The sequence below is a fragment of the Culex quinquefasciatus genome, chromosome 3 (assembly GCF_015732765.1).
Source record: "Culex quinquefasciatus strain JHB chromosome 3, VPISU_Cqui_1.0_pri_paternal, whole genome shotgun sequence".
Taxonomy (NCBI): Eukaryota; Metazoa; Arthropoda; class Insecta; order Diptera; family Culicidae; genus Culex; species Culex quinquefasciatus.
The window spans coordinates 98,928,407-98,952,179 of record NC_051863.1 but is presented as its reverse complement, the minus strand read 5'-3'; the positions used below and the strand labels follow the sequence as shown (position 1 = coordinate 98,952,179).

General features: G+C 42.4%; 1 long non-coding RNA gene across 1 annotated transcript; it reads left to right on the top strand.

Moving 5' to 3' along the window:
* Positions 1 to 12,366: 12,366 nt before the first annotated feature.
* On the top strand, positions 12,367 to 13,351 carry LOC119769426. The gene is made up of 2 exons (XR_005278342.1): positions 12,367 to 12,814; positions 12,880 to 13,351. It is a non-coding gene; the product is annotated as an uncharacterized LOC119769426 (long non-coding RNA).
* The last annotated feature ends 10,422 nt before the right edge of the window (positions 13,352 to 23,773 follow it).

The following is a 23,773-nucleotide window of genomic DNA, read 5'->3' as shown; positions in this document are numbered from 1 at the left end:
TCGATTTTGTTTTGTCGGTCGGCTGCCGCCGAATCCTCCAGCACCAGCTGTTCCGTTGTTTCAAGTTCTCCACGGCGCTGAAATGATCAACAAGAAAAATGTAAACAAAGTATCTGGTAAATCAAATGATTTGTTTGAAAATTATACCTGCGCACAAAACGTAGACAACAACCAGCCGCACAAACGTTTCACTTCAGACTGTTTTTGCCTGCGCCAGCCTGCAACGAGTGTAGGTAACGAGCATAGCGAGAGAAGAGAAACGAGAGAGCGCTCAAAGCAGAGTAATAATCTCTGCCTGGCGCGCTCTTTCGTTTCTCTTCTCTCGCTATGCTCGTTACCTGCTCTCGCATGCCGTAAATCCAAAATTATCAACTGTTGAAAAATGATTCGCTCATACAATTGAAATAAAGTAACAACATGATATGCTTAAAATTGAATCGCCAACGAAACTCAAAGGAATTGTAGCGCATCAAAAGGAACCGACATTTTCGAGCCTCTTTGTTCTTGAGCTCCTCAGTTTGTTTTCTCATTTTGTTGGTTTAGATTCTGTCAACTAAAATTGGTAAAATTCGGATTGGCTTTCTTTGGCAGCTCAAATGTGGGTAAAATCCAGGGCCAAGTAAGCCAAATGATGTCCACATAACTTGGTACTACTGGTGCAGCTGCACGACACTTCACTTCTCCGTATAGTGAGTGCGTATGGTTCACAAAATCTCCGCCAAAAGTGTAATTCTTAAATTTTATCAGCCCCACCATCGTTGAGTAGATTGTACACTTTTCCGGCAACTTAGTCAGACAAAATCTTGTTCCGGAAGTTGCCCAAATCCGACTCCAGCACAAACCCAACCCCTTATGAAGCTACAGACAAAAAAGTTTGATTCTTTCATTTGAAAACAAAACTTGATTTGATAAACGCTTTTTGCAAATTCTAACTATTTTTCAAATGGGTATTTAATGTTTCTATATGGTAATCGTGAATCAATATGAACCATTTGAACTTAAAAATCACCTTATGATTTAGGGTAACCATTTGAGTAAACATCCTCAAATAGTTTTTTAAAGTCATCTAGATAATTGTTTACCATTACAAACATTAGAATAACTCTATTACTTATGGTGACCATTTGACAAATAGTTATCAAGGTTCGACAAATAACATTATTACAAATGGTGACTATAACTCATAAGGTTGTTTTAAGGTCCTCACTAGAATTCATATAGTTTTCGTTTATCCGGGGTGGAAGCGACCTTTTTCCTCCGGTTTTTACTGTTTCAGAAATGGTTTTTAAATGGTATTTTAAGGTTTTTCTTACAATTTTTAACCTTGCTGCTACTGTTTTATAAATGGTTCTGTTTGCGCATGCAAAAGGTTCAGATTGTAGATTTGTATCAGTTCAGTAAGATCTAGTACTACAGAATAATTCTAAGCATCTCCAAATGAGTTCTTGGCATTGTTATAGAATTTCCCGCTAGAACTACCAGCTTTGGTCACAGGAATCTTCTCTAGAAGTGGCCATTGCTCCGCGAGACACAGTACAGAACAGATCAGACAGAACAGAACCGTCCTGTTCTGAAATACAGCTCAAGATGTAGAAAGTTACAGTTTTCTTGTCTAATTACCGTCCAGTACAGTTCAATAAACCGACAGAAACCAAGAGCAATAAAGTTTTGATTACAAATTACTGTGCACTAGCTAACCCGCGAGTTTCAGTTCTGTCCAGCACCAGACGCTCTTATGTGCGTTAACATAAAATGGTCCTTCGAACCGGATCCAGGAAATCCTGGATCGCTTGGGGTCGAAGTTGGCTAATCGGTTGTAAAGTAGAAAAAACGGACAGTTCAGTTGTGCAAGTGTTGTGTACCTGGAATCAGGCGCGATGGCGGATCTGGTCGTCGCCATTCCAAACAGCTAAGTCCAGGAAGATGTCTGCCGTGTGCCATAATTCTGCTGCCATAACCGCACGGCATCGCAGCTGCGTTGTGTGTCACTCTGTGATTTAATCACTGCACGAAGACTCACAGAAACCGAAGAAATCGTGTGAATTTTCCACTCGTGAACTGCACCGCAAGTTTTACCAAAACAAATCTCGAGAGTTGACAGCAAAAGGGAAACGTCACTGACTGACAAGCAAGTTCGAAAAGTTGTGCGAAACAGTGAAAAGAAGGTGTGCTCGCTAAAGTCTGCGCAACTGGTTCAAAATTCTGCAGAAAGCTGAGGCAAAGTAAAAGGAAAAGTTGTGTAAAAAGGCAGTAAAATAGTGGTGGAAGCACTAGTGTTTCGCAACAAAAGTTCAGTGCGGTATTCAGTTAACAGTTCAGTCAGAATCAGTCCAGTTCAGAAAGGTCAACGATAAAAAAGGGTTCAAAGGTGAATTTTGGATCAGCCTAAGGCCGAATGTTCGAAAACCAAGTCAGCGAAAGTTGTGCTACCCGTACGTCAGAAAACCTTGGCTGTCAAAACAACCCGATCAGTTCCGTCCTGCTCAGCTGAAGAAAACAATTCCTTGTTACCGTAGTCGATCGCGTGGAAAATGTCCCTCCCAGTGGAAGATGCAGCAACCAACGAATCGGTGATTTTGGAGAGCGTCAACTCCATCCTCGCACTGTTCGAGATCCGACGGCGGCCGAGTCCTGTGGAACTTGACTGGTTAGCTGCCACAAAGAAGTTGCTGGTGGAAATGCGTCATCGAGTGGAGGAAAAGGTCAAGGGGCAGTCGTACGAAGAAAGGGCCGAGGCGTTCGTCAAGGTAGAGGATGCAATCTTGGGAATAGGCAGAATTCAGCGGGTGGCCGAGCTTGCCGGCGAAGCGAGCGTTCCAGACAGCACTCTGGATGAACCAAGAATGGAAGTAGTGCCATATGAAGGCGTAGGATCATCTGACGTGTCGCCACAAATACACCACCGTCCAGCCTGCCTACCACCAACCTGCTACTACTGCGGGAAGAAGGAGTTTTTATTTGAGTGTGAACAATTCCAAGGAGTTTCGGTCCAGATACGGGAAAAGTTTGTGTCGGCAAATAACTTGTGCCGCAACTGTTTCTGCCGGAAGCATCGGAGCGAGAGCTGTCCGCAGCCGATGCGCTGTTTAAAGTGCGCAAATCAACGACCAACCCCAAAGCTCCACAAACATCACCTGCTGCTTCACGACGCAGTCGTGAAACTCCTGAACTGAACTGAAGAAGATGAAAAAGAGAAGAACTGACCTGACTGACTGAAAAAATGAACTGAATTAAAAGAAGAAAAATTCTTGCGAAAATAAACTGTTGAACTAAAAGTGTTGTTTCTCTCGGGAAAAAATGGAAGTGGAAAGAATCGGTCATCTACTTCACCAAGGGTCGACGTAAACAAACAGCAGCAGTACTGCACAGTCCAGTTCTGCAGCAGATCAGCAAGCTCAACGCTGAATCGAGGTGTCCAGCAGTAAAGCCTTCGGGGGCGGTGCGTTGTGATCGGACGGGTCAAACAGCCGTCCCAAAACCACCCACAGATAAGTACCTGTTCAGTTACGTTTCGTACAGTCGCTCAGGCGTTCTCCCGTCTCAGGTACTCGTCGCTGGAACCTCAATCAGTTCAGTCCAGACCAGAACAACAGTAAGCACGCAGATCAGCAACTCATGACGTCAGAAGCTGCGCACTGCTCAACCAAGCGGTGATAACAATCAACAGTTTACACACGGAGTACAGCTCTGTGGCGTCATGAGGATAGAACAGTTCAGAGTTCAACAGTTCGGTCAGCGTGGTCGAAGTCTACGCTAGCAGCAGTTCAGCGGTTCCAGATCGCTGAAAGTTTTTACTGTCCAGTTCAGCTCAGCGATGGCAAATCGCTGTGTCATCAGATCAACGAGCAGAGCGCAGTTCTCTGCGCAACAGCGGTGACCAGAACATCATCTTCAGACCGGCGAGACAATCGTCGGAGGATCGTCGTTCAAGCTGCGATCCAACTTCAACAGCAGATGTTCCTGGTGCCAGCACAAAGCCTTATGGGGTGGCACGGTTGTGGTCGGACGGGCCAGACCAGCCACTCCAAAAGGGCTCTCAGTTAAGTAGCCATTCAGTTAAGTTAACAGTCCAGCCATTCAGCCGTCGTATTCGATCCCAGGTTAACTTCAACGCTACAACTCAAGCCATTGGACCAGCAACGAAGTTGTTGGTGTCCAACGTGACGTCAGCTCCAACAGCAGTTTGGAAATACGGACCACTCAACCGAGTGAAGACGAACATGTCGTCGCTCGCAGACACATGTGTCGTACGGACCGCAGGATGCGGTACAATCTTTCGGTGCGCCGACCGGAGGATTGCTATGGATTTGCCCAGCTTTGGGAAATCACGCTCCACGTTCAGTGGTGGAGCAACGGACCACAGGCGCAAAGGACTCACGTTTGGAGGGGACACACAGGTCCCGTCAGACATTCCAGTAGAGACGCTGATCTCTGTGAAGGGGCGAAAGCCAAATTAAGGTACAGCCGTGTACCACGGACTGGAATGAAACCGGCAGAAGTTTACAGCGAAGAAGTTCAGTACAGTACAGTTTTGGAATCGAACGAACGGACGAAGAAGGCGGAGGTTTGAAGTACAGATTGTTTCGTCATTTACGGACGACCCGAAGCAGAAGAGGTCTACAGCAACAGTTCAGTCAAGAAGAAGCTCACTGTATCTGCAGAAGCAGTGAGGAAACAGCAGTACCAGCAAGAAGCGTTCTTAAGAAGGAAAGTCGACCACCAGGGTGACATCTCAGCTACAGAACCGATCAGAACGCAAACAGCGACGAAACAATCTCAGCACAGCGCACACTGAAGGCAATCAGTACGGAAAAGAAGAGACAGCAGCAGCATTGGTGGAGTTTTCGAACAACAACACACAATGGCGGGCGGCGCTTATGTCGTTCGCAGGAACTAGCATCGAGATCAGCAGTGTTGAACAAGCGGTGAGGAGAAGAATCAGGATCAGCAGATCAGTTCAGCAGAAACGACAGCACGGAACTGCACAGACAGTTCAGAGCAGACAGCAGACTACAGAATCTACAGCAGCAAGAAGTTAAACAACAGCAGGTCAACTACGGCGGGCGGCTCTGAGGTCGCAAAACAGGAGGCTGCTCACGAGCAGTGGTATCTAATGGCGGGCGGCAATTTTATGTCGCACACAATCGCGTACGAGCTACAGCAACAGTACAGCAAGTCAGCATGCCAGAAGCTGACACGAGGTTCCAGCAAAAAGCAAGCAGGGGTGGCGCCGTTCCGATCGGACGGGTCGGAACTGCCACTCCAACTCTACCCGGAGTTAAGTATTCTGAAATACACAACCCAGTCGAACATTTACTCGTTTCCCCGAACAGGTTGCTGGAACGCTCAACGAAGGACAACTAGCTACAACGAGCGCAGAGGTAGAAAGCATCGTGTCAGGTGCAACAACATCAGCGGGAGCAATCAACAGATGAAGGACGATACGATCGTCAGCAACAAACAACAACTGCAGTAACAACAAGAAGATCAAGCAAACAAAGAAAATTAAACATTTGTAAGAAACTGACCGTAGAAGAAGACTGTTCAGATCAGATCTGTTCAGTAGCTACAGTAGGAAAATCGATTGACGATTTAGGAAGATTGTTTTGTGTTAAAATACGAAGTAATTTAAGGCGAGCGGTATGTTTGCGCATGCAAAAGGTTCAGATTGTAGATTTGTATCAGTTCAGTTAGATCTAGTACTACAGAATAATTCTAAGCATCTCCAAATGAGTTCTTGGCATTGTTATAGAATTTCCCGCTAGAACTACCAGCTTTGGTCACAGGAATCTTCTCTAGAAGTGGCCATTGCTCCGCGAGACACAGTACAGAACAGATCAGACAGAACAGAACCGTCCTGTTCTGAAATACAGCTCAAGATGTAGAAAGTTACAGTTTTCTTGTCTAATTACCGTCCAGTACAGTTCAATAAACCGACAGAAACCAAGAGCAATAAAGTTTTGATTACAAATTACTGTGCACTAGCTAACCCGCGAGTTTCAGTTCTGTCCAGATCCGATTATGCCACGAACCAAGCACCAGACGCTCTTATGTGCGTTAACAGGTTCGTAAATGGTTTTTTAGGGTTTTTCTTGCTATTTTTACCGAGCGCTACTATTATAGAAATAGTTTTCACACGGTTATTTAAGGTTAATTCTATAATTTTCTCCCAGTTCCACTATTTGAGAAATAGTTTTCAAATGGTTTTTAATAGTTTTTCTAGCATTTTTTACCTACCTAATTTTTAAAGAATTGTTCACTTTATGACGGATGGTTCACAACAATAATATTAAAACTTTTTTGGCTTTAATTCTAGTTGATTGCCGATTCTGTTCGGTTGATCATACTGCCAAAGTCGTCAAAACCTGAAAAAAATAAGAAAAACAATCACAAAGTATCGAGTAGAATGTAACATTCAAATATGTGTACTTATCTGATGATTCAAATGATTTCCTTGATTAATGCCAATCGTGCGTTCGCTTCGATTTTGTTTTGTCGGTCGGCTGCCGCCGAATCCTCCAGCACCAGCTGTTCCGTTGTTTCAAGTTCTCCACGGCGCTGAAATGATCAACAAGAAAAATGTAAACAAAGTCTGGTAAATCAAATGATTTGTTTGAAAGTTATACCTGCGCACAAAACGTAGACAACAACCAGCCGCACAAACGTTTCACTTCAGACTGTTTTTGCCTGCGCCAGCCTGCAACGAGTGCAGGTAACGAGCATAGCGAGAGGAGAGAAACGAGAGAGCGCGAAAAAGCAGAGTAATAATATTCTGCCTGGTGCGCTCTTTCGTTTCTCTTCTCTCGCTACGCTCGTTACCTGCTCTCGCAAATATGCCGTGAATCCAAAATTATCAACTGTTGAAAAATGATTCGCTCATACAATTGAAATAAAGTAACAATTATCACAAACATGATATGCTTAAAATTGAATCGTCAACGAAACTCAAAAGGAACCGACATTTTCGAGCCTTTTTGTTCTTGAGCTCCTCAGTTTGTTTTCTCTTTTTGTTGGTTTAGATTCTGTCAATTAAAATTGGTAAACTTCGGATTGGCTTTCTTTGGAAGCTCAAATGTGGGTGAAATCCAGGGCCAAGTAAGCCAAATGATGTCCACATAACTTGGTACTACTGGTACAGCTGCACGACGAACACTTCACCGTATAGTGAATGCCTTTACCATATGGTTCACAAACTCTCCGCCAAAGTTGTAATTCTTCGCTTTTATCAGCCCCACCATCGTTGAGTAGATCGTACACTTTTCCGGCAACTTAGTCAGACAAAATCTTGTTCCGGAAGTTGCCCAAATCTGACTCCAGCACAAACCCAACCCCTTATGAAGCTACAGACAAAAAAGTTTGATTCTTTCATTTGAAAACAAAACTTAGTCAAATTTGGTAAACGCTTTTTGCAAATTCTAACTATTTTTCAAATGGGTATTTAATGTTTCTATATGGTAATCGTGAATAAATATGAACCATTTGAACTTAAAAATCACCTTATGATTTAGGGTAACCATTTGAGTAAACATCCTCAAATAGTTTTTTAAAGTCATCAAGAAAATAGTTGACCATTACAAACATTCAAATAACTCTATTACTTATGGTGACCATTTGACAAATAGTTATCAAGGTCCGCCAAATAACATTATTACAAATGGTGACCATAACTCATAAGGTTGTTTAAAGGTCCTCACTAGAATTCATATAGTTTTCGTTTATCCGGGAAATGAATAATAATTGAATAATATAGAATTGTAACCATTTATTAGAATCGATGTTTATTCAAGAAATATCTTGACTCTGGGAACAAAATCCTGCACATTTTATGGTTTAGAAATTTTATATTTGAGAAACCTTGCTAAATTAAAAGTAAAGAAAACTTTATTTTAGAATTCATAAATCAATTAGATTTTTCCTGTAAATCTAATCTTAGTCTGCACTAGAATTCAAACATAAAAATATTTGAAGCATCAAAAAATTAAGATTAAAAAAACATAATTTATTGAAATGTTTGAATATTTTTTATTGAATATCTTTATTTTGAAATGATCAAAATTTATTTTTATTAAAATTCAGGATTTTTAGCATTAATTATTTTATTATTTTTATAGTTTTTGTTATTTTGCAATTTCTGATTTTTTTAAATTATCATGTGTTTATTGTAATCTTAAATTTATGATGTTTTAAAAGTAAAGAAAACTTTATGTAAGAATTCCTCAACCAAGTAGATTATTCCTGTAAATCTAATCTTAGTATGAATTTTGCTACAAGAATCATATTTTACATTCAAATGAAAATTAAAAAAAAATGTCCTGTATACGGAGACTCTTAAAACTCCATTCAAAAAATGCTCAAGAAACAGTCAAGAAAAGATTTACGGAAAGATTTTGCTTTAGCGGTACGCAGCTGAAAAGGAACAGAACAACGGCTTTGGATATTTATTCGGGTGCAATATGTGTGGGTCTCGTGGCGCAGGGGTAGCGGCTTCGGCTGCCGATCCCGATGATGCTATGAGACGCGGGTTCGATTCCCGCCTTATCCACTGAGCTTCTATCGGATGGTGAAGTAAAACGTCGGTCCCGGTTTCTCCTGTCTCGTCAGAGGCGCTGGAGCAGAAATCCCACGTTAGAGGAAGGCCATGCCCCGGGGGGCGTAGTGCCAATAGTTTCGTTTTATGTGTTGATGAGATTTTGATTTGTTTATTTGAATGCGACTGAGAATAACGTGTGAAAAAAATGTATTCGCTAAAATAATATTGAAGAATTGCCACAAGAAGCCGGATGTCAAAATGCTGAATCTCAAAATGCCGAATATGTTAAGAATGGATTTTGTTTTTTGCTCAGAATTAAGTTTGAAATAAGAGAAAAGTCATTACAATAATCAATAGGAAAATAATGGTATTTTTAAAATTTTGATATATGAAAAATATAAAAATTTAAATTACAAGCCATTGGTTTATCATTTTAAAAGTGTTTCAAAACCTCACTTTAAATCAGTACAGTTGTTTTGCATCATTAGTTTTCAAAATATCTAGTTACTGGCGAAAAGCTTTTTTCGTGAAAAAAACTTGCCGCGGTTCAACGAAATGTTACAAAAATTTTAAATATTTTTAAACGAGACGAAACATGTCGTACATGATTATCAACGCAGAAAAAAACAATTCAAATTTGTTGTCACTGCTCCTAAAAGGACTTAATCGAAATAAGTTATGAATACAGAAATAACTGTTTTCAGTTGATTAGACTTCCATTTCCATTGAAGCTGTGAAGCTATTTTAAAAAAATATTGCATTTGCCCTCTGCCACTTTTGAAAGGGAGGCAACATAAACTTTGGAAAATATTTACAATGAAATACAATTTAAAAAAAATAATGAAGAAATTTTAAAATCTTCAAAATGGAAATTCTAATCCATAAAATCAAAAATTTGAAATGAAAAAGTTTAAAAATGAATTATTTATCAGAAATTTAACAATTTGAAAATGATGTTTAATTAATATAATTGCAGAGTTTTTGAATCCAAGCTTTAATTTTCTTTTTTTTACACTTTGAATATTTTTATCTTTTTATTTCTTGCTTCAAAAATCGCAAGCTCATGCACAAAGCAAAAATAAGTTGATAATAAGGATTCACTTAGTTGATCTTTCGATTTATGATATATTAAATAAAAATTGGAGAGTGGCCACGGTGGAAACAAATAAATGTGACCAAAAGTAAGCATTTTGGACGAGTGGTTTCGGGAAAAAGGATTACGAAAAAGTAATAAAAATTACACACAGATATTTCTAAAGCATTTTTCTTTAAGGTCTCAGATATGTAACTAACCATATTCTAAAACCCAAAAAGATAATATTAGAAGTGTATTTCTGATAATAGTCGAAATTAATTTTGAAAACAAAATCTGAATTTTGTAGAAACTATGGCATATTTTGAAAAATGTAGAAAAAATCATTTGTTAATAGTATGAAGGTCCTCAAAAAGAGGTTTTAATGCAAATAAAGAAGGGTTATTAATTTTGCAGTCCAAATTCGACAAACCGATTATCCAAAAGTTCGAAAGACTTCGGATAATCGAATCATGAACAAATTGAAATCGTTTTTTTATATGCTTGTTTTTAACATCAAATTCGGCATCTGCAACCACATTTGAGTTAGATTTGAACAATATTTCTTGGCCACCATTTTGGCCGCCACTTTGAATCTAAAAATTCTAAATTATTTTATGTTTCTTCAGGGGTCATACTTAAGTTCGAGCCTTCTATCGGATGGGGAAGTTAAACGTCGGTCCATTTGCGTAAAAGAGATTTTGGGTGGCTCACCACACATAACCTTCGGACGCCTAGAAATGAGCAGAAACTTGCAACAGAGACCACAAAAGACCCGGGGATCGTTAAAGTGGATTACTTTTTTTTTTACTTATGTTCGACTACCATAATTAAGACAACGAAATTTAAGGATTTTTGCTAAAAAATTATTAGCTTCCGAAAATGGCCATTTTTGCGCAACATAACAGGTGCATTGCCAGGCAAGCTAGCACAGACATGAGTTTAAAAATTAATTATTTCTATGCAGCCCCGGATATTGCTATTTTCGAAGGCTAATAACTTTTTAGCAAAAAAACCCAAAAAATAAGGTATCTTTGAGAAAGTTTTTCCAAATTTAAAGAAGATATTAGTTAAGAAAATTGGTAAGAACTGGACAGTTATTGCGCCTTCCACAGGTCAAAAACTGAAACAGTTGCTTTTCTCCATACATTTTGACGATTTTTCCCAAACTTGGTGGTCAGTGGTCATAAAAAGCTCAAATTTGGAACATAGGCTAGTGATCAATCTTTGATTTCAGGGGGTAGCCTCAGAAAGCCCAGATTTGGCCCACCCTAACCAATGTAATGCTAAAACTATGGGATAAATGAAATGTTACTGAATGGAACGATGTTCAAATCTGCAGCTCAACTTTTAAATATTGGATCCATAATCTTAAAAAACTGAGCTCGGCAATGGACAGGCAAATTACTTCGTTTTATCAATCTGTTCTTGATTCTCTATCTTACAAATTATTTCTGTGGAGAGAACACACAATCATTGTTTTGAGATTACTTTTAAGGTAGTACATACAATCATTATTTTGAGATTTGTTAAAGGTAGTACAATTTAAAAAAATGGGAAAAATTTCGGGGGGGGGGGCTGCAGCCCGGTAGCCCCCCCCCCCTGGCTACGGGCCTGACGTGCACTTTTGGTACATTATAAATGATGTAAATTTACCGAATTTTTTTTCTGTGTAGTTATGCCTTTGGGGATTTTTTTTTTTCAATTATGTTTGAGTGCTAATGAACATCGCTTGCTACTACTACTCTATTACTGCTGCTGGTTCCCGGTGCTGCATTTTCAGTTTTCCTTTTTGGTGAAGAATGCTCAGGGCAAGTATCGAACCCAAGATCACTTCAAATGTCAAGTCCGGGCGCGCGTCTGCTTCTTTCCACGAGGGGTTATGTTGGATGAGCAGGCCTAAACGTCAATAAGAAGTTTGCGGTCATCTAGGTTTTACCAAGTTCACTAACAGTTTGCCCAAACTTCTTTCGAACGTAAGCTGTTTCTATTTTTAGAACTATCCTTGCTTGTTTCGTTAACATGTCCTTGCTCGGATTTTAGAACATGAACGCGAACTTCACATAAACAACTTGTTTACGAGAAATCCCAGCAGAAGAGAAAGGTCAAATCTACTTTGTTATCACGTTCAGCAAACTGAAATGAAACATCATGTCTGCAAATGTCATTTTGCTTTACGAGTTCTACAAGCATGTTTCATTGAGGTCAGAATAAACTTCAAAATGAACTATTCGTAATCCGTTGCTAGATTTGGCATTAGTGTTACACAGCCATGTTGAACAATGGTTTTTTGATCAAAATGTGAACAATTGACCAAATGTGTTGACACTTGTTCAATAATTAACGAATAAAAACACTTATGCAGCAATTGTTCAACAAAAAAATAAAGAGCGATGTTTTTCTTGCTACTTGGGATGGCTGTAGATTCCTTTATTTCTAACTTACGCCGTACTATTTTTGTTTAGCTCTAAGTTTATATTGTATCTCGTGAAATGTATTGACCATGTTTAAAAGACGGTAGGTTTTATGCCTATTCGAGAGTGGCGAATTTAGCGATCCAACTCGAACGGGCTTCTACCACCCAGTCCATTAAGACAGATAAATGTCGGATGGACAATAAAATAAAAATAACAAAATGACGGTGGAATGAACAAAACTGCCAAAAATGCTGCCTTTACGACTTTCCATCCCCACCAACAAAAAGCGAATGACGTAGGAATGGGATAACCGGCTGTAACGTTAGTGGTTATTTTGTATGCTTTTTGGATAAATTTTGTCAAAGATTTTAGTAAATTAAGATTATCATCAATCCCACTGTGCGAAACAAAACAAAACTGCTGGAAAACACCCCTCACTCGACTGCTCGCACGCCTGTCAACGACGACTCGGTAGAAATGTCACGCGAAGAGAGAAGGAAGAAACGTCAAAATCGTTCCACGTGAAGTTGCGTCGTCACGGGCTCGGCCAGTTGGCCGCCAAGAAGAGGAAAGTCCGCGTCGTTGCCGCGGCTGGTGCTCGTCTGCACCACGGGCCGGAACGGTTCCTTGACCGTTGGAGCGGCCACCGTCGAAGCCGTTGCCAGCCGATCACCTCGATTGATTGGAGTGCCGGAACGGCACCACAGAAGGGAGAGCTTCTACACGCCGGACGGGACTTGCGACGGACGCAAGCGGCCAACAAGTTTAAGAAAACGCCCCCGGATCACCACTGGGGTAAGAAACCGGCCAATCTTCATTTATTCCCCCCCCCCTACGGTAATCATTGCCGATTCCTACAGGGCGTTGTTTTGGATTGCTGGAATGCTGCGGACTGCCCCGAAAGAGCCACCCGGTCGACAGGAGCTCGACATTCGGCGCTACGCGCGTCGGGGAGGTCGACGAGGAGCGTATCTTGGTGGAACGACACCCGAGGAGCTCGACCCGGTAGAGAACGCGACCGACGTCAATCCTGACATCGGGCGCACGGAACCTGACACGCCGAGCGGATCGTCAGGAAGGTGTATGCGAGATCTGGCCCAGTGCTGACAAACCCAGTGCGAAGGTGGTGGCTGACTCGAACCCGATGTGTCGGGCCGTGGCGAGATTCGTCGGACAAGGTGCGGTGCAGTTTGGGACGACTGGAGCTGAAGATCATGGGCCCGAAGAAAACGAAGAAGAACAGTGAGTAGAGTGACTCAAAGGAAAAGAAGAGTAGGAGATGAATAGGGCTAAGATATAGCAGGAAAGAGGAAAATAAAAGGGAAACAAACATGAAACATGATCTCTGGGCTTTACTTTCCTCAAGAGCAGCCGGTGATGCTCTACCAGATTCAACACGGCGCAAAGGGGCGGGGCATCCGTCACCATTCTGAGCCAATATAACCCCGCTCGATCAACCCTAGGAAATCATTCTATCGTTGGACGCTGAAGAGTAAACAACAACCTGGACCTGGAAGCAGACGGCCTGGAGGCCCAGAAGCAGTTGGTCGAAAAGCAGCTGGCCTGGAGCAAGGAGCAGCCCAAGCGGAGGCAGGCCAACCGGATTTATTGAGAGCCACCGGAATATTCTGGCCACCAGACCCAGAGTGGGTGTTCCGATGAAAGGCTAACAAGACTGTGCAATATGGGTATCAAACTTCTTGGATTTTGGTACTGGTAATAAAAATGGCCATTATGACAGTATTGGCCACAATCTGGAGTGGCCGGTGCCCTCAGGGAGGTTGTCCCGCGTGGACATTTACCGAACCATACGATTTTGGGCAATTTGGGTATCAAAATTCATGGTTTTCAATACTGGTAATGAAAATGGCTATTTTGACAGTATTGGCCACAACTCGGGCCACAAGCTGGAGTGGCCGATACCCTTAGGGAGGTTCTCCCGGGAGGACATTTACCGAACCATACAATTTTGGGGAATATGGGTATCAAAATTCATGGTTTTCAATACTGGTAATGCAAATGGCCATTTTGACAGTATTGACCACAACCTTGAGTAGCCGGTGCCCTCAGGGAGGTTCTCCCGGGAGGACATTTAGCGAACCATACGATTTTGGGCAATATGGGTATCAATTTTATGGTTTTCAATACTGGTAATGCAAATGGCCATTTTGACAGTATTGACCACAACCTGGAGTGGCCGGTGCCCTCAGGGAGGAGGATTTTGGGCAATATGGGTATCAATATTCATGGTTTTTGATATTGGTAATGAAAATAGTAATTTCGAAAAACAGGTGGCCACAACCTGGAGTGGCCGGTGCCCTAAAGGAAGGTTTTCCCGGGGAGACATTTACTGAACCAACGAGTTTTGGCAATTTCGAGAAATCAAAATGAGAGATGTGAGCCGGTAACATGGAGTGAAACTTTCGCAAGTGTCATGGAAAACTTAACAGCAGCTTGGCTGAAAGTTTAACTCCATGTTACACTTTTAATTTCTCGATGGATATCACAACTCAATACTGGCCATTTCGAAAAAGGTGGCCACAATCTGGAGAGGCCAGATTGTTCCAATTAGGGGAAAAACATCGAACCATATTGGTTTTTGATATGGAGCATAAAGATATTTTTAGCGAATATATAAATCTAATAATGTTTTGATTTTATCTGACGCATAATTCAACAAAATGGCTAATTTTAAAAGCTTTTCTGCTAAGTTCTTTGTCATACTGGTCATGTGTAACATACCCAAGTAACCATCCAGCACTAAAACATGGTCACTGTTCAGCACTGAAAGCACTTTTACAGCTGCGAGTAAATGCTAAGAAGTTTTGAGATCAGCCCTAACAGCTACTTCAGTACTGAACAATGACCGAGTTTGGACTTTACTCGGCCGGTTTAGTGCTGGCCTCTACTGTTGGTGTCCACCCCTGCAGAGAATGTCAAAAAAAAAAAAATGAGAGGCAAAAATATTGCTTCCTCTCCGCTCTCTGCCTTCCTCTTTCTCACCATTCTATTTTGGTTTGTTTACTTACTAGTTACTACATTACCGACTCAGCTGACCAAGTTTGCGAAGTCGTTTTTTTTGGCTGAATATGCAGAGATTGGGATGTGATGCCAATATGATAGAAGTTGCCGTCGCTGTTGGTTCCTGAGCCCATGCCTTCTCACCTAAATGAGATATGGCTTTCCGAGCTTGGTTTTATAAGCACATATGCAGTCACTTTATGTCAGTAGAATGCCAAACAACTTCTTGGGTTTACTGATTCCCCAGGTTTCACCTCCTTGGAATGGGCACTAAAGAAAACAGTTTTTGATACGGTTCGATAGATTCAGTGTCTTTTATTCATTAATAATAATATAAATATAATATAATATTAAAATAATATAATCACTAGGTACATACAACTTCAAAAGCCTTGAACTGACCTGACGAAAGCTAATAAATTGTCCACCACCCGCTTAGTTTCCATCAGCATCCCGCGGCCCCACCAGCAGGTCATAAAAACGCAATATCTGCCAGCGGCTCATTGTTGCGGTTTGGCTCTCGTTCGTATTAACTGTAAAATATTAATTTCTCTAATAAAATACTTGTTCAATCTTGTTCTCAATACTTACGAGGATGATGAAAACCAAAATGAAAACGGTTTGTGTGGATGGTTTCTCGACAGCTTTCGTTATCTTTTTTTTTTTTGCGAAACGAGAAAGTGAGAAGTTTGTTGTTTTCTCGCACTCTCTCTTTGGCTCTCCTCTCAGAATGCGAACAATGTTGCTTGTTCGGAAGAACTATAAGTCAAACTAATTTTTATGTAGCAGCTGATTCCAGCAGCAGCTTTAAAAAGATGCAGTTTGGGATACGCTCAAAATAAACGTCGAAATGGCCCGAAATTGCACAAAGGAACTTATTTTCCACCAAATCCAAACACTTACTTTTCCCTGCACTTTGAAAATGAGAATCCTTCTTTTTGTTTTGTTTTCCTTCTACCCTTCGCGCGCGTTGACAGTACACAGAAAAAAAGTGTAAATTTACCTGACACTGAAACCATGTTTAAAACGTAAACGTGCTCAATGTAAATCCGAAATTTAATGTAAAATGGTGAATCGCATTTAAAGAACCTGCATGTAAATTGAGATTCAACTTAATGCATGAATCTCATCTAAATGAAAATTTTGTTTCAGAGAAATCATAAATTGTAAATATGAAAAGCATGTAAATGTACTTTTGATGGAATTTTTGGAAACGTAAACTAATAAAGCCTTGATTTTTTTTGCGAATGACAACTCAAGTGAATGACAAAAACAAACCAGTTCAATTTGTGATGCGCAGTGAAATGGAAGTGGAGTTGTTTTGAAGTTTGCTGAAAGTGCTTGCAAATTAGTCGAATCATCAATTCAGAACTCAGGTAATGTAAACAAACATTATTTTGACTATTATGTGTACGAACAATGTACTTTGATTTGTTCAATTGATTCAAATTAGGTAAAAGAAATTGTTGTTTACATTAGAGCTGGTCTCACCGGAATGGTCTACACTCTATCAAGACGTTCTGGGAGATTAACTGGGCCACTTCGGAGCGGCAAACGATGCCCGGATAGAAGGCCGCCAGTAGACCAGTGATTTTTGCTGACACTAACCTAATCAAATACTAACAAACGCAGCAGCAGCCACCAGCCACCGATGCTGTAGGTTTAAGGCTTACAGCATTCATCATCTTTGAAGTGCTTCCGGAACGGCAACCGTACTTTTCACCTGGAGCCGACCTGCCGCTGCGTGCCGTGTGTTAAACTTGGACTGGGAGTAGCACTTGCTGTCCGTGGAGGCGATTTGAAAAGATTCGTGTCTTGTTCCCTCCGATGTTGGCCGATTCGGTGATGAAAAAAGGAAAACATACACGTCCCACTTGTTTCCCACAGAAGATTGCTGCTCGAACTCGGTTAGGTAGCACTCGCTTGACTATGTAGCATGTTCTCAGTGTTTTTTATTAATTTTATATTTTTTTATCTTCAGAACTTAAAATTTTTCCACTATGTATTTTGATTGGATACGCTTGACAACTGGACGCCAACGCGAGAGTTGTAAAAAGTGTCGGAGTTAGCACGTTTATCTTAGCACACCAAGAATGGTGATTAATTTAAACTCCGATAAAAAGGTAAGGCCGAGGGTAAGGCTCATTTTTAACCCAAAGTGGGTAAACTAATGGTACGTTCGTTTGAGGGCTAGTTCCGCACTAAGTGCCGCACTCAGAGCTGTCAAAGTGTTTGTTTGAAGAAACTCGCGCTAGTTCCGCACGAGTTTCGCCGCCATCTTGGAACTGAAACTCTAGTGCCGCACTCGATATTTTTTCAGTTTCATGCGAGTTCCATGCACACTGAAAAAGAATGTTCGTTTGAACCAAAACTGGCACCGACGAGTGTGGCACTCAGTGCCGCACTGGCTGTTCAAACGAACGTACCATAAAATTAAGCGCATGAAAGGTGGAAAACTACTCGGGAGATTATTGAAAAGTAGCGGGTTTTCGTGTTTTAATAACGTTTTACTCAAGATAAATAAATTAAATTTTCAAAATCAATTTAACTAAAATTAAGCATTAATTCCCGGTCGGAAATGGCGGGCGCATTTCTGGTGAGCGTCTGGGGGTTTGCGCCAGCCATTTGGCAGATTTCTGCCATTATTTCTGGCGAATATGCAAACAACTGGTCGTGTCCGCTTCAACAACTGATTGAACCGATTGATTTTTGTCCAGACAGCTGTAAGATAGTCCCCCCGATTTTTGCCAAGGTTAAAACAGATTATTTTCAAAGTTGGTTTTTGATATTATTGTTCACAATTATTAAGCTTATTTTTATAAGCACAATGATATTTGTACGACAAAAAAAGTTTTAAATGTAGAGTTTTGTTAACCTTCGGGAAGTCGCGTGTTTCCGCCTTTCATACAAGTGCCCTTACAAACTGTGTACAAAGTACACGTACGCGACCTCCGGTGGGTTAAAGGTCCTTTAACCTATTGTATTTCATATGTTGTCATATGCTTTTTAATAAAAACTCTTGAAATGGATTTTCAAATCAATTTCACTTCTTTTCTTTACAGAAGGCGTCATCCATAAAGTACGTACGCTCTTAGGGGGGGGGGGTGTTACCGTAAGTGTGACAAGATGTGACGAAGAGGGGTTGGTGAGGGGGGGGGGGGGTTTCGAGACTGTGACGTCACGTTAGGATTTTTATGATTGCATAATAATAATTCGAAATGTACACAATAAAATTAAATCCTCTTTTCTACAATTGTTTGCTTACTATATTATTTAGAAGTATCACATTATAATTGATTATAGTCACTTTTTTTTATTCAGGTGGAACTTCAATATTTAACAAATTCTTGCATGATAAACTTAAATGCTTTGAAAGCAGGGTGTTCAAAAAAATGCTATAAATGGTTTGAACTTATTTGATACAAAGCTGTGAAAAACAGTTTTCAAGATTTTGTAATACTTGAATGTTGTACCAGGTCTTCTAATTTTTAAAAGATACAAAACTTTTTTTTATATCGAAATGTTTGTTCTTAAAAATGAATAATTAAACAACTTATTTTTTTTCATATTGAAATTGGCAAAAATACCGAAATTATGAGAGTTTTAAGAAAAGAAATTATCAATTATGAGAGTTTAAAGAAACTATAAAAAATCCCATCGAAAACAAGGGGGGGAGGGTCTGGCAAAATTTGACGTACTTTTTGAGGAGGGGTTCAAACTTGCGTGACAAAGTGTGACAATGGGGGAGGGGAGGGGGGTTAATTTTGGCCGACATACTTTATGGATGACGCCAAAGTATATAGTATACAGCGCGTTCTAAAGGGACCACAGTTGATCACATTGGCATTTATGTATGGTGAATATTACCTTGAGCCAAAATTCTCACTGGGACGTGTCGACTTATCAGCACTTTTGTGTGCAACAATCGCTTTAAACAAGCTTTATTAACTGATATCAAGTTATGCTTTCTTAAATCAGTTTCTCCAAAAGTTGTTTTGCAAGCAAAAAACTACAAAAAAACGCTTCCTTAACAAATTGACACCCTCCCCCTACGCTTGTATCACAAAAATGATTAATCCTAGTTGTACCTACTGAAAAAAATCCATACGTGTGTAAAAGTGAACTGCAGAATGTGTAATTCTGATTCCCAGTGCGTGATCCCGTTCCTAACTCCGACAGTTATCAAACCAGTCTACCAAACATACCTGGTCATTGAAATTGAACTTAACTGTCAAAATGTTCAAAAGAACGAAAGAACCAAAACAAAAGAACAAAGCGGCGTTCAGCACGGACACTCTGGGTTTCGCATCCAACCCCGTCGCGTTAAAACATCCAACAGGACAAGATTACGCAAATCACGGATGGCCCCGGTGCTGCACCTGATAATATTAGCCACGCAGGTGAGTATTGGCGGGTTTTTATTTGTTTGGGGTTTATTATTCGCTCGTAAAATCATTCACTCCGAAGCACTTCTGCGGCTGGGTTTTGCAAGACACACCATCCGTCGGTTTCCGAGCCCTATCGCGAGAAATCTCCGGAAGCTACGTTTTTGGACCAAAGCTTAAACGTAGTTAAAGTTCCTGAACTGGCATCGGGTGCTCCGATGCCTCTTCACATGCTGGACGTTCTGGAGGCGTCTTCAACTACCCCGGCCCTCTAATCCTGCGGCTAGACGGAACAACCAAGGTCGAGCAGATAGTACTGTTGATAAATCGCTTCAACTGGACAAGCGAATGTTTGTGTTGAACCGGTCGACCCGTTCCGGAGGCATCAGTACAGAATCCGTCGTCTTCTACGATTCTGAATCGAATCCTACCAGAGACGCGCAGGCGCAGGTTCGGTGCTACAAGTTAGGGCTGTGAGATACATACTCGGCGATCTGGCCAACGTGGACGGCAACTTTACGACGGCCTTCTTAAGTGGCGTGGCGCGGCTTGCCGAGGTCATTGAACGGTTCAGTTGGTCATCGTCGAGACTGAGACCGAGCAGCAAACGCGCGACGTAGGGGCGAATCAATAGGCGCAACTGAAACCCGAAAAGGAATCGGCCGCCGAGAGCTGTTGTGTATCCACCAAACTTGAGGACAAATCTTCTGGAACTATGACGCCGCAACCTGAAATCGCATCGCGGACGATTGCCCTCAAGGAGTCCACTCCGTACACAGAACACGCGAGGTAGGTCTCTGTGCTGTGGTTTATTGATGACCGTAAGTTATTTTTATGAATGTATGAAAACGGATTATTTTTTTCACTTAAATCAAAATCTCGCTCCGTTGAATTTTTAGTTCGATGTAGTCTGAATGTTTGTATTTCATACTGTTTTTCTTCACGCTGTTCAAAAGTATGTGTTACAAAACAGTGGAGTACTTGATTCGAGTGGTACCATCATCAGGGATGAGATTAGGTCTTAGAAATTTGGGCATTTTTGTGTGACCCAATGTCACCCCTAATGACGGTAGATTGACAATTCGCTTCATACATATGATAAACATTGTTCACTACCAATCGCGTCGTGTACTCCATTGGCATAGCTTTTGAAGCAGCGCCAGAATACAATGGAACACAACAAGCATTAAAATTACATCGAATTCAAAATTCAACGGGGCAAAAAAATGTTTGCTCCGGTAAAATTACATCGATTTCATCGGAAAATTACATGTTTCTGTAGCGACATTTGTTCGGCACATTTACGTCGAATGGCATTTAAATTTACAATGAATTTGATGTAAATTAGCATCATTAATGACGTGCACTTTTGGTACATCATAAATGATGTAAATTTACCGGATTTTTTTCTGTGTAGGTGGAGTCGGCCGATTACACCGCCGGCTTTGCACCGCTCGGCAGTGTGGCCATCTCAGCGGTCGTAACACCCCAGCCCGTAACATCCGTCGGACCTTCCGGTTCGTAGGATTTACCACGATCCTCCAGTACCGCTGTGTTTACACTGCTCTTCTGCTCCGACTGGATAGCCTCCTCCGTCCGATGCGATTGCTCGTGGACGCTTCGTTGATTGTTGTTGATGTCCACCACGAATCGCTCCGAGACACTCGCGGTCGTCGTCCTGCCGTTTTCCTCCGTCAGCTTCTGCACGCCCAGACCTAGAAGGTTCTCCTCGACGATCCGGTTCACTGCAGTGATGTCGACCACAAACGCCGAACCAGCATCACCTCCGTTTCCAACACCTACTTTTGCAGTGCTTACCAGAACTCGTTCCGGATCCATTTGCTTGTGCGCATCCACCGTCGATGAGACCACCAAGATGCGTGGATATGCCACGCCATGCGTTGCGTTCTCGTGCACATCGTTGTCGCGCATTTTGCAGCTCTTGGTTGCTAACCGACCGATGTCGGGGTGCCGCAGTGGTGTTCCGCCACCCTTTTCGTGACCGGCACATTGATGATCTCTCGTGTCATCCCTCAGCTCGCTTCCACTCTGATGCAGGTTTTGCCTCTCCGGGAAATCGTCAACTTGTGCCTGCCTCCACAGATTGTGTTCCGCTTGCCGACGGAATTCCACCCGGTAGGTATCTGCCGGACCTTGCTGAGCACTTGCCACCGAATCTTGCAGTTGACCGTGATCGTTCGGTTTGTCCGGATCTTTCACAGGCGCTTGGTGTTGACCTGACGCAGCTATTCCTGCCGGCTGCATCCATCTCAGGTCTCCGAAGCGTCCTTCCAACCGATCGTCGTTGGCCTCCACACCGTTGCCGCAGGTCGCGCTCACCGCGAAGTCCAACCTATTTAACAACGTGGATCTTTGCCACGTACGATGCACCTCTGTCGTTTGCTGCACGGCGAGTATCCCTTGTACGGTTCCTAGTCCCGGTCGAACTGCAGGCGACCTGGCAATCAGTGCGACAGCTGTAGCTACGTCCGAAGTCGGTGAGCTACCTCGGTGTCGCTGATCAGGAGCCAAGCCGACTACGAGCGCAATCGCGCTGCTGAAGTTGCCGATGAGGACGGCGCTGGCGACCGGAAGAGCTACCAGGATGTGAGACTCAACGTCGGCGTCGCTTTGGTTGAATAGCACGTCGCCGCCGGGTTCCCATCTTGCGATAATCTTGATCCGTTCGTCGTCGGAAAGCTTCGCGATCTCCGCACAGAACCGCAACTGGTGGTCGTGGCACGCTACTTGTTGCTTCTCGTTAGCCCTGTCCGGACTCGTGCTGTCCTCCTTCTGGCAGTAGAGTAACGGTTTCTCTTGCTGCCTTCTTCTGCTTTCTCCGGCCATTTTGACCGGTTTGATTTGAGACGGAAAGTTCGTCGCTTCCGCCTTCCTTGTTGCCCAGTGCCGTTCACCCCCGTCCGGAGGTACGCTACCTGGGTCTTTCTTCGCGAACGGATTCAACAGCGTGAGATCCGTCGCCTCCATGTGCTCGCACAGTTGTTCCCCTGCGCTTTCGATCGATATGATCTTCACACGCTTGTCCGCTTCCGGATGCTCAAGTCCGTGCACACTCTCCGGGTGGCTTAGTGGTAGCAGTTCCGGACAATCCACCAGTGACCGTCCAGTATCTCGCGCCGCACCGTTGAGCCAGTCTCGAAGCCCCGCAAGGTTCCGTTCGTCTGTCACTCCATAGGCTTTCGAGGATCCTTCTCGCGTTCCTGAAGACTTTGGCCACACTTCTGGGTCGTTCGGGTAGCAAGAAGGCTGTCTTGAGAGCCCCCCGCCCGCGGCCAGTCGTGGCTTTTCAAGTCCGGAACACTGCTGCCCCAGCCCGTTTTGGAGGTGTTGTAACCGAAAGTAGTTCGCGGTAAATTATCGTTTAATCTGTGCAAAGTTAGTGCTTTTAGGGTCGAATCAACGTTTTACAAAAGCGTATCCCAAAAGCAACCTCTGCGCACGACGTTTAAAGAACAGCACCGTTCAACGTACCGTCACTTGGTGCCACCTCGGACGGTGACTATATTTGAACAGGCGAAGGAGAAGGACAGAAGGAAGGTCAAGGAAGGAGGTTTATTGTGAGGAGGAAGACTAATTGATTTTAAAGTTTGTTCGGAAGAACTATAAGTCAAACTAATTTTTATGTAGCAGCTGATTCCAGCAGCAGCTTTAAAAAGATGCAGTTTGGGATACGCTCAAAATAAACGTCGAAATGGCCCGAAATTGCACAAAGGAACTTATTTTCCACCAAATCCAAACACTTACTTTTCCCTGCACTTTGAAAATGAGAATCCTTCTTTTTGTTTTGTTTTCCTTCTACCCTTCGCGCGCGTTGACAGTATGTGGAGTCGGCCGATTACACCGCCGGCTTTGCACCGCTCGGCAGTGTGGCCATCTCAGCGGTCGTAACAGTTGCTAGTTTGATGGAAAAAAACATGACAGTGTTGTTAGTGGTTGCACTAAACCAGCATTTATTCAGCTTTGTACAGTGCAGTTGAATAAGTGCTGAATCGCATTTGTAAATGCTGTTACCTGACTAATTAGCAATGGAATGCCAATCTGTTGCCGATTTCTGACTTTTTGCTAGTGCTGGATGGTTACTTGGGTAACCACCTGTACCTTTTTTTCTGTGTAGTTGGACCATCGAAATGGAAGGCACAGCTCTCCACTCAAAATAATCCACACGTAGATGCTACTTGAAAAATCACGTAACCCCGATTTTCCTCTCGCTAGGCTCTAGGGCGTCCAAATTTCCCGGGTTTTGAATTTCCCGGGAAACGGGAAAAATATTTTTGAAATCCCGGGAATTCCCGGGATCCCGGGAAATTTTTGAAAAAGTAATAAAATC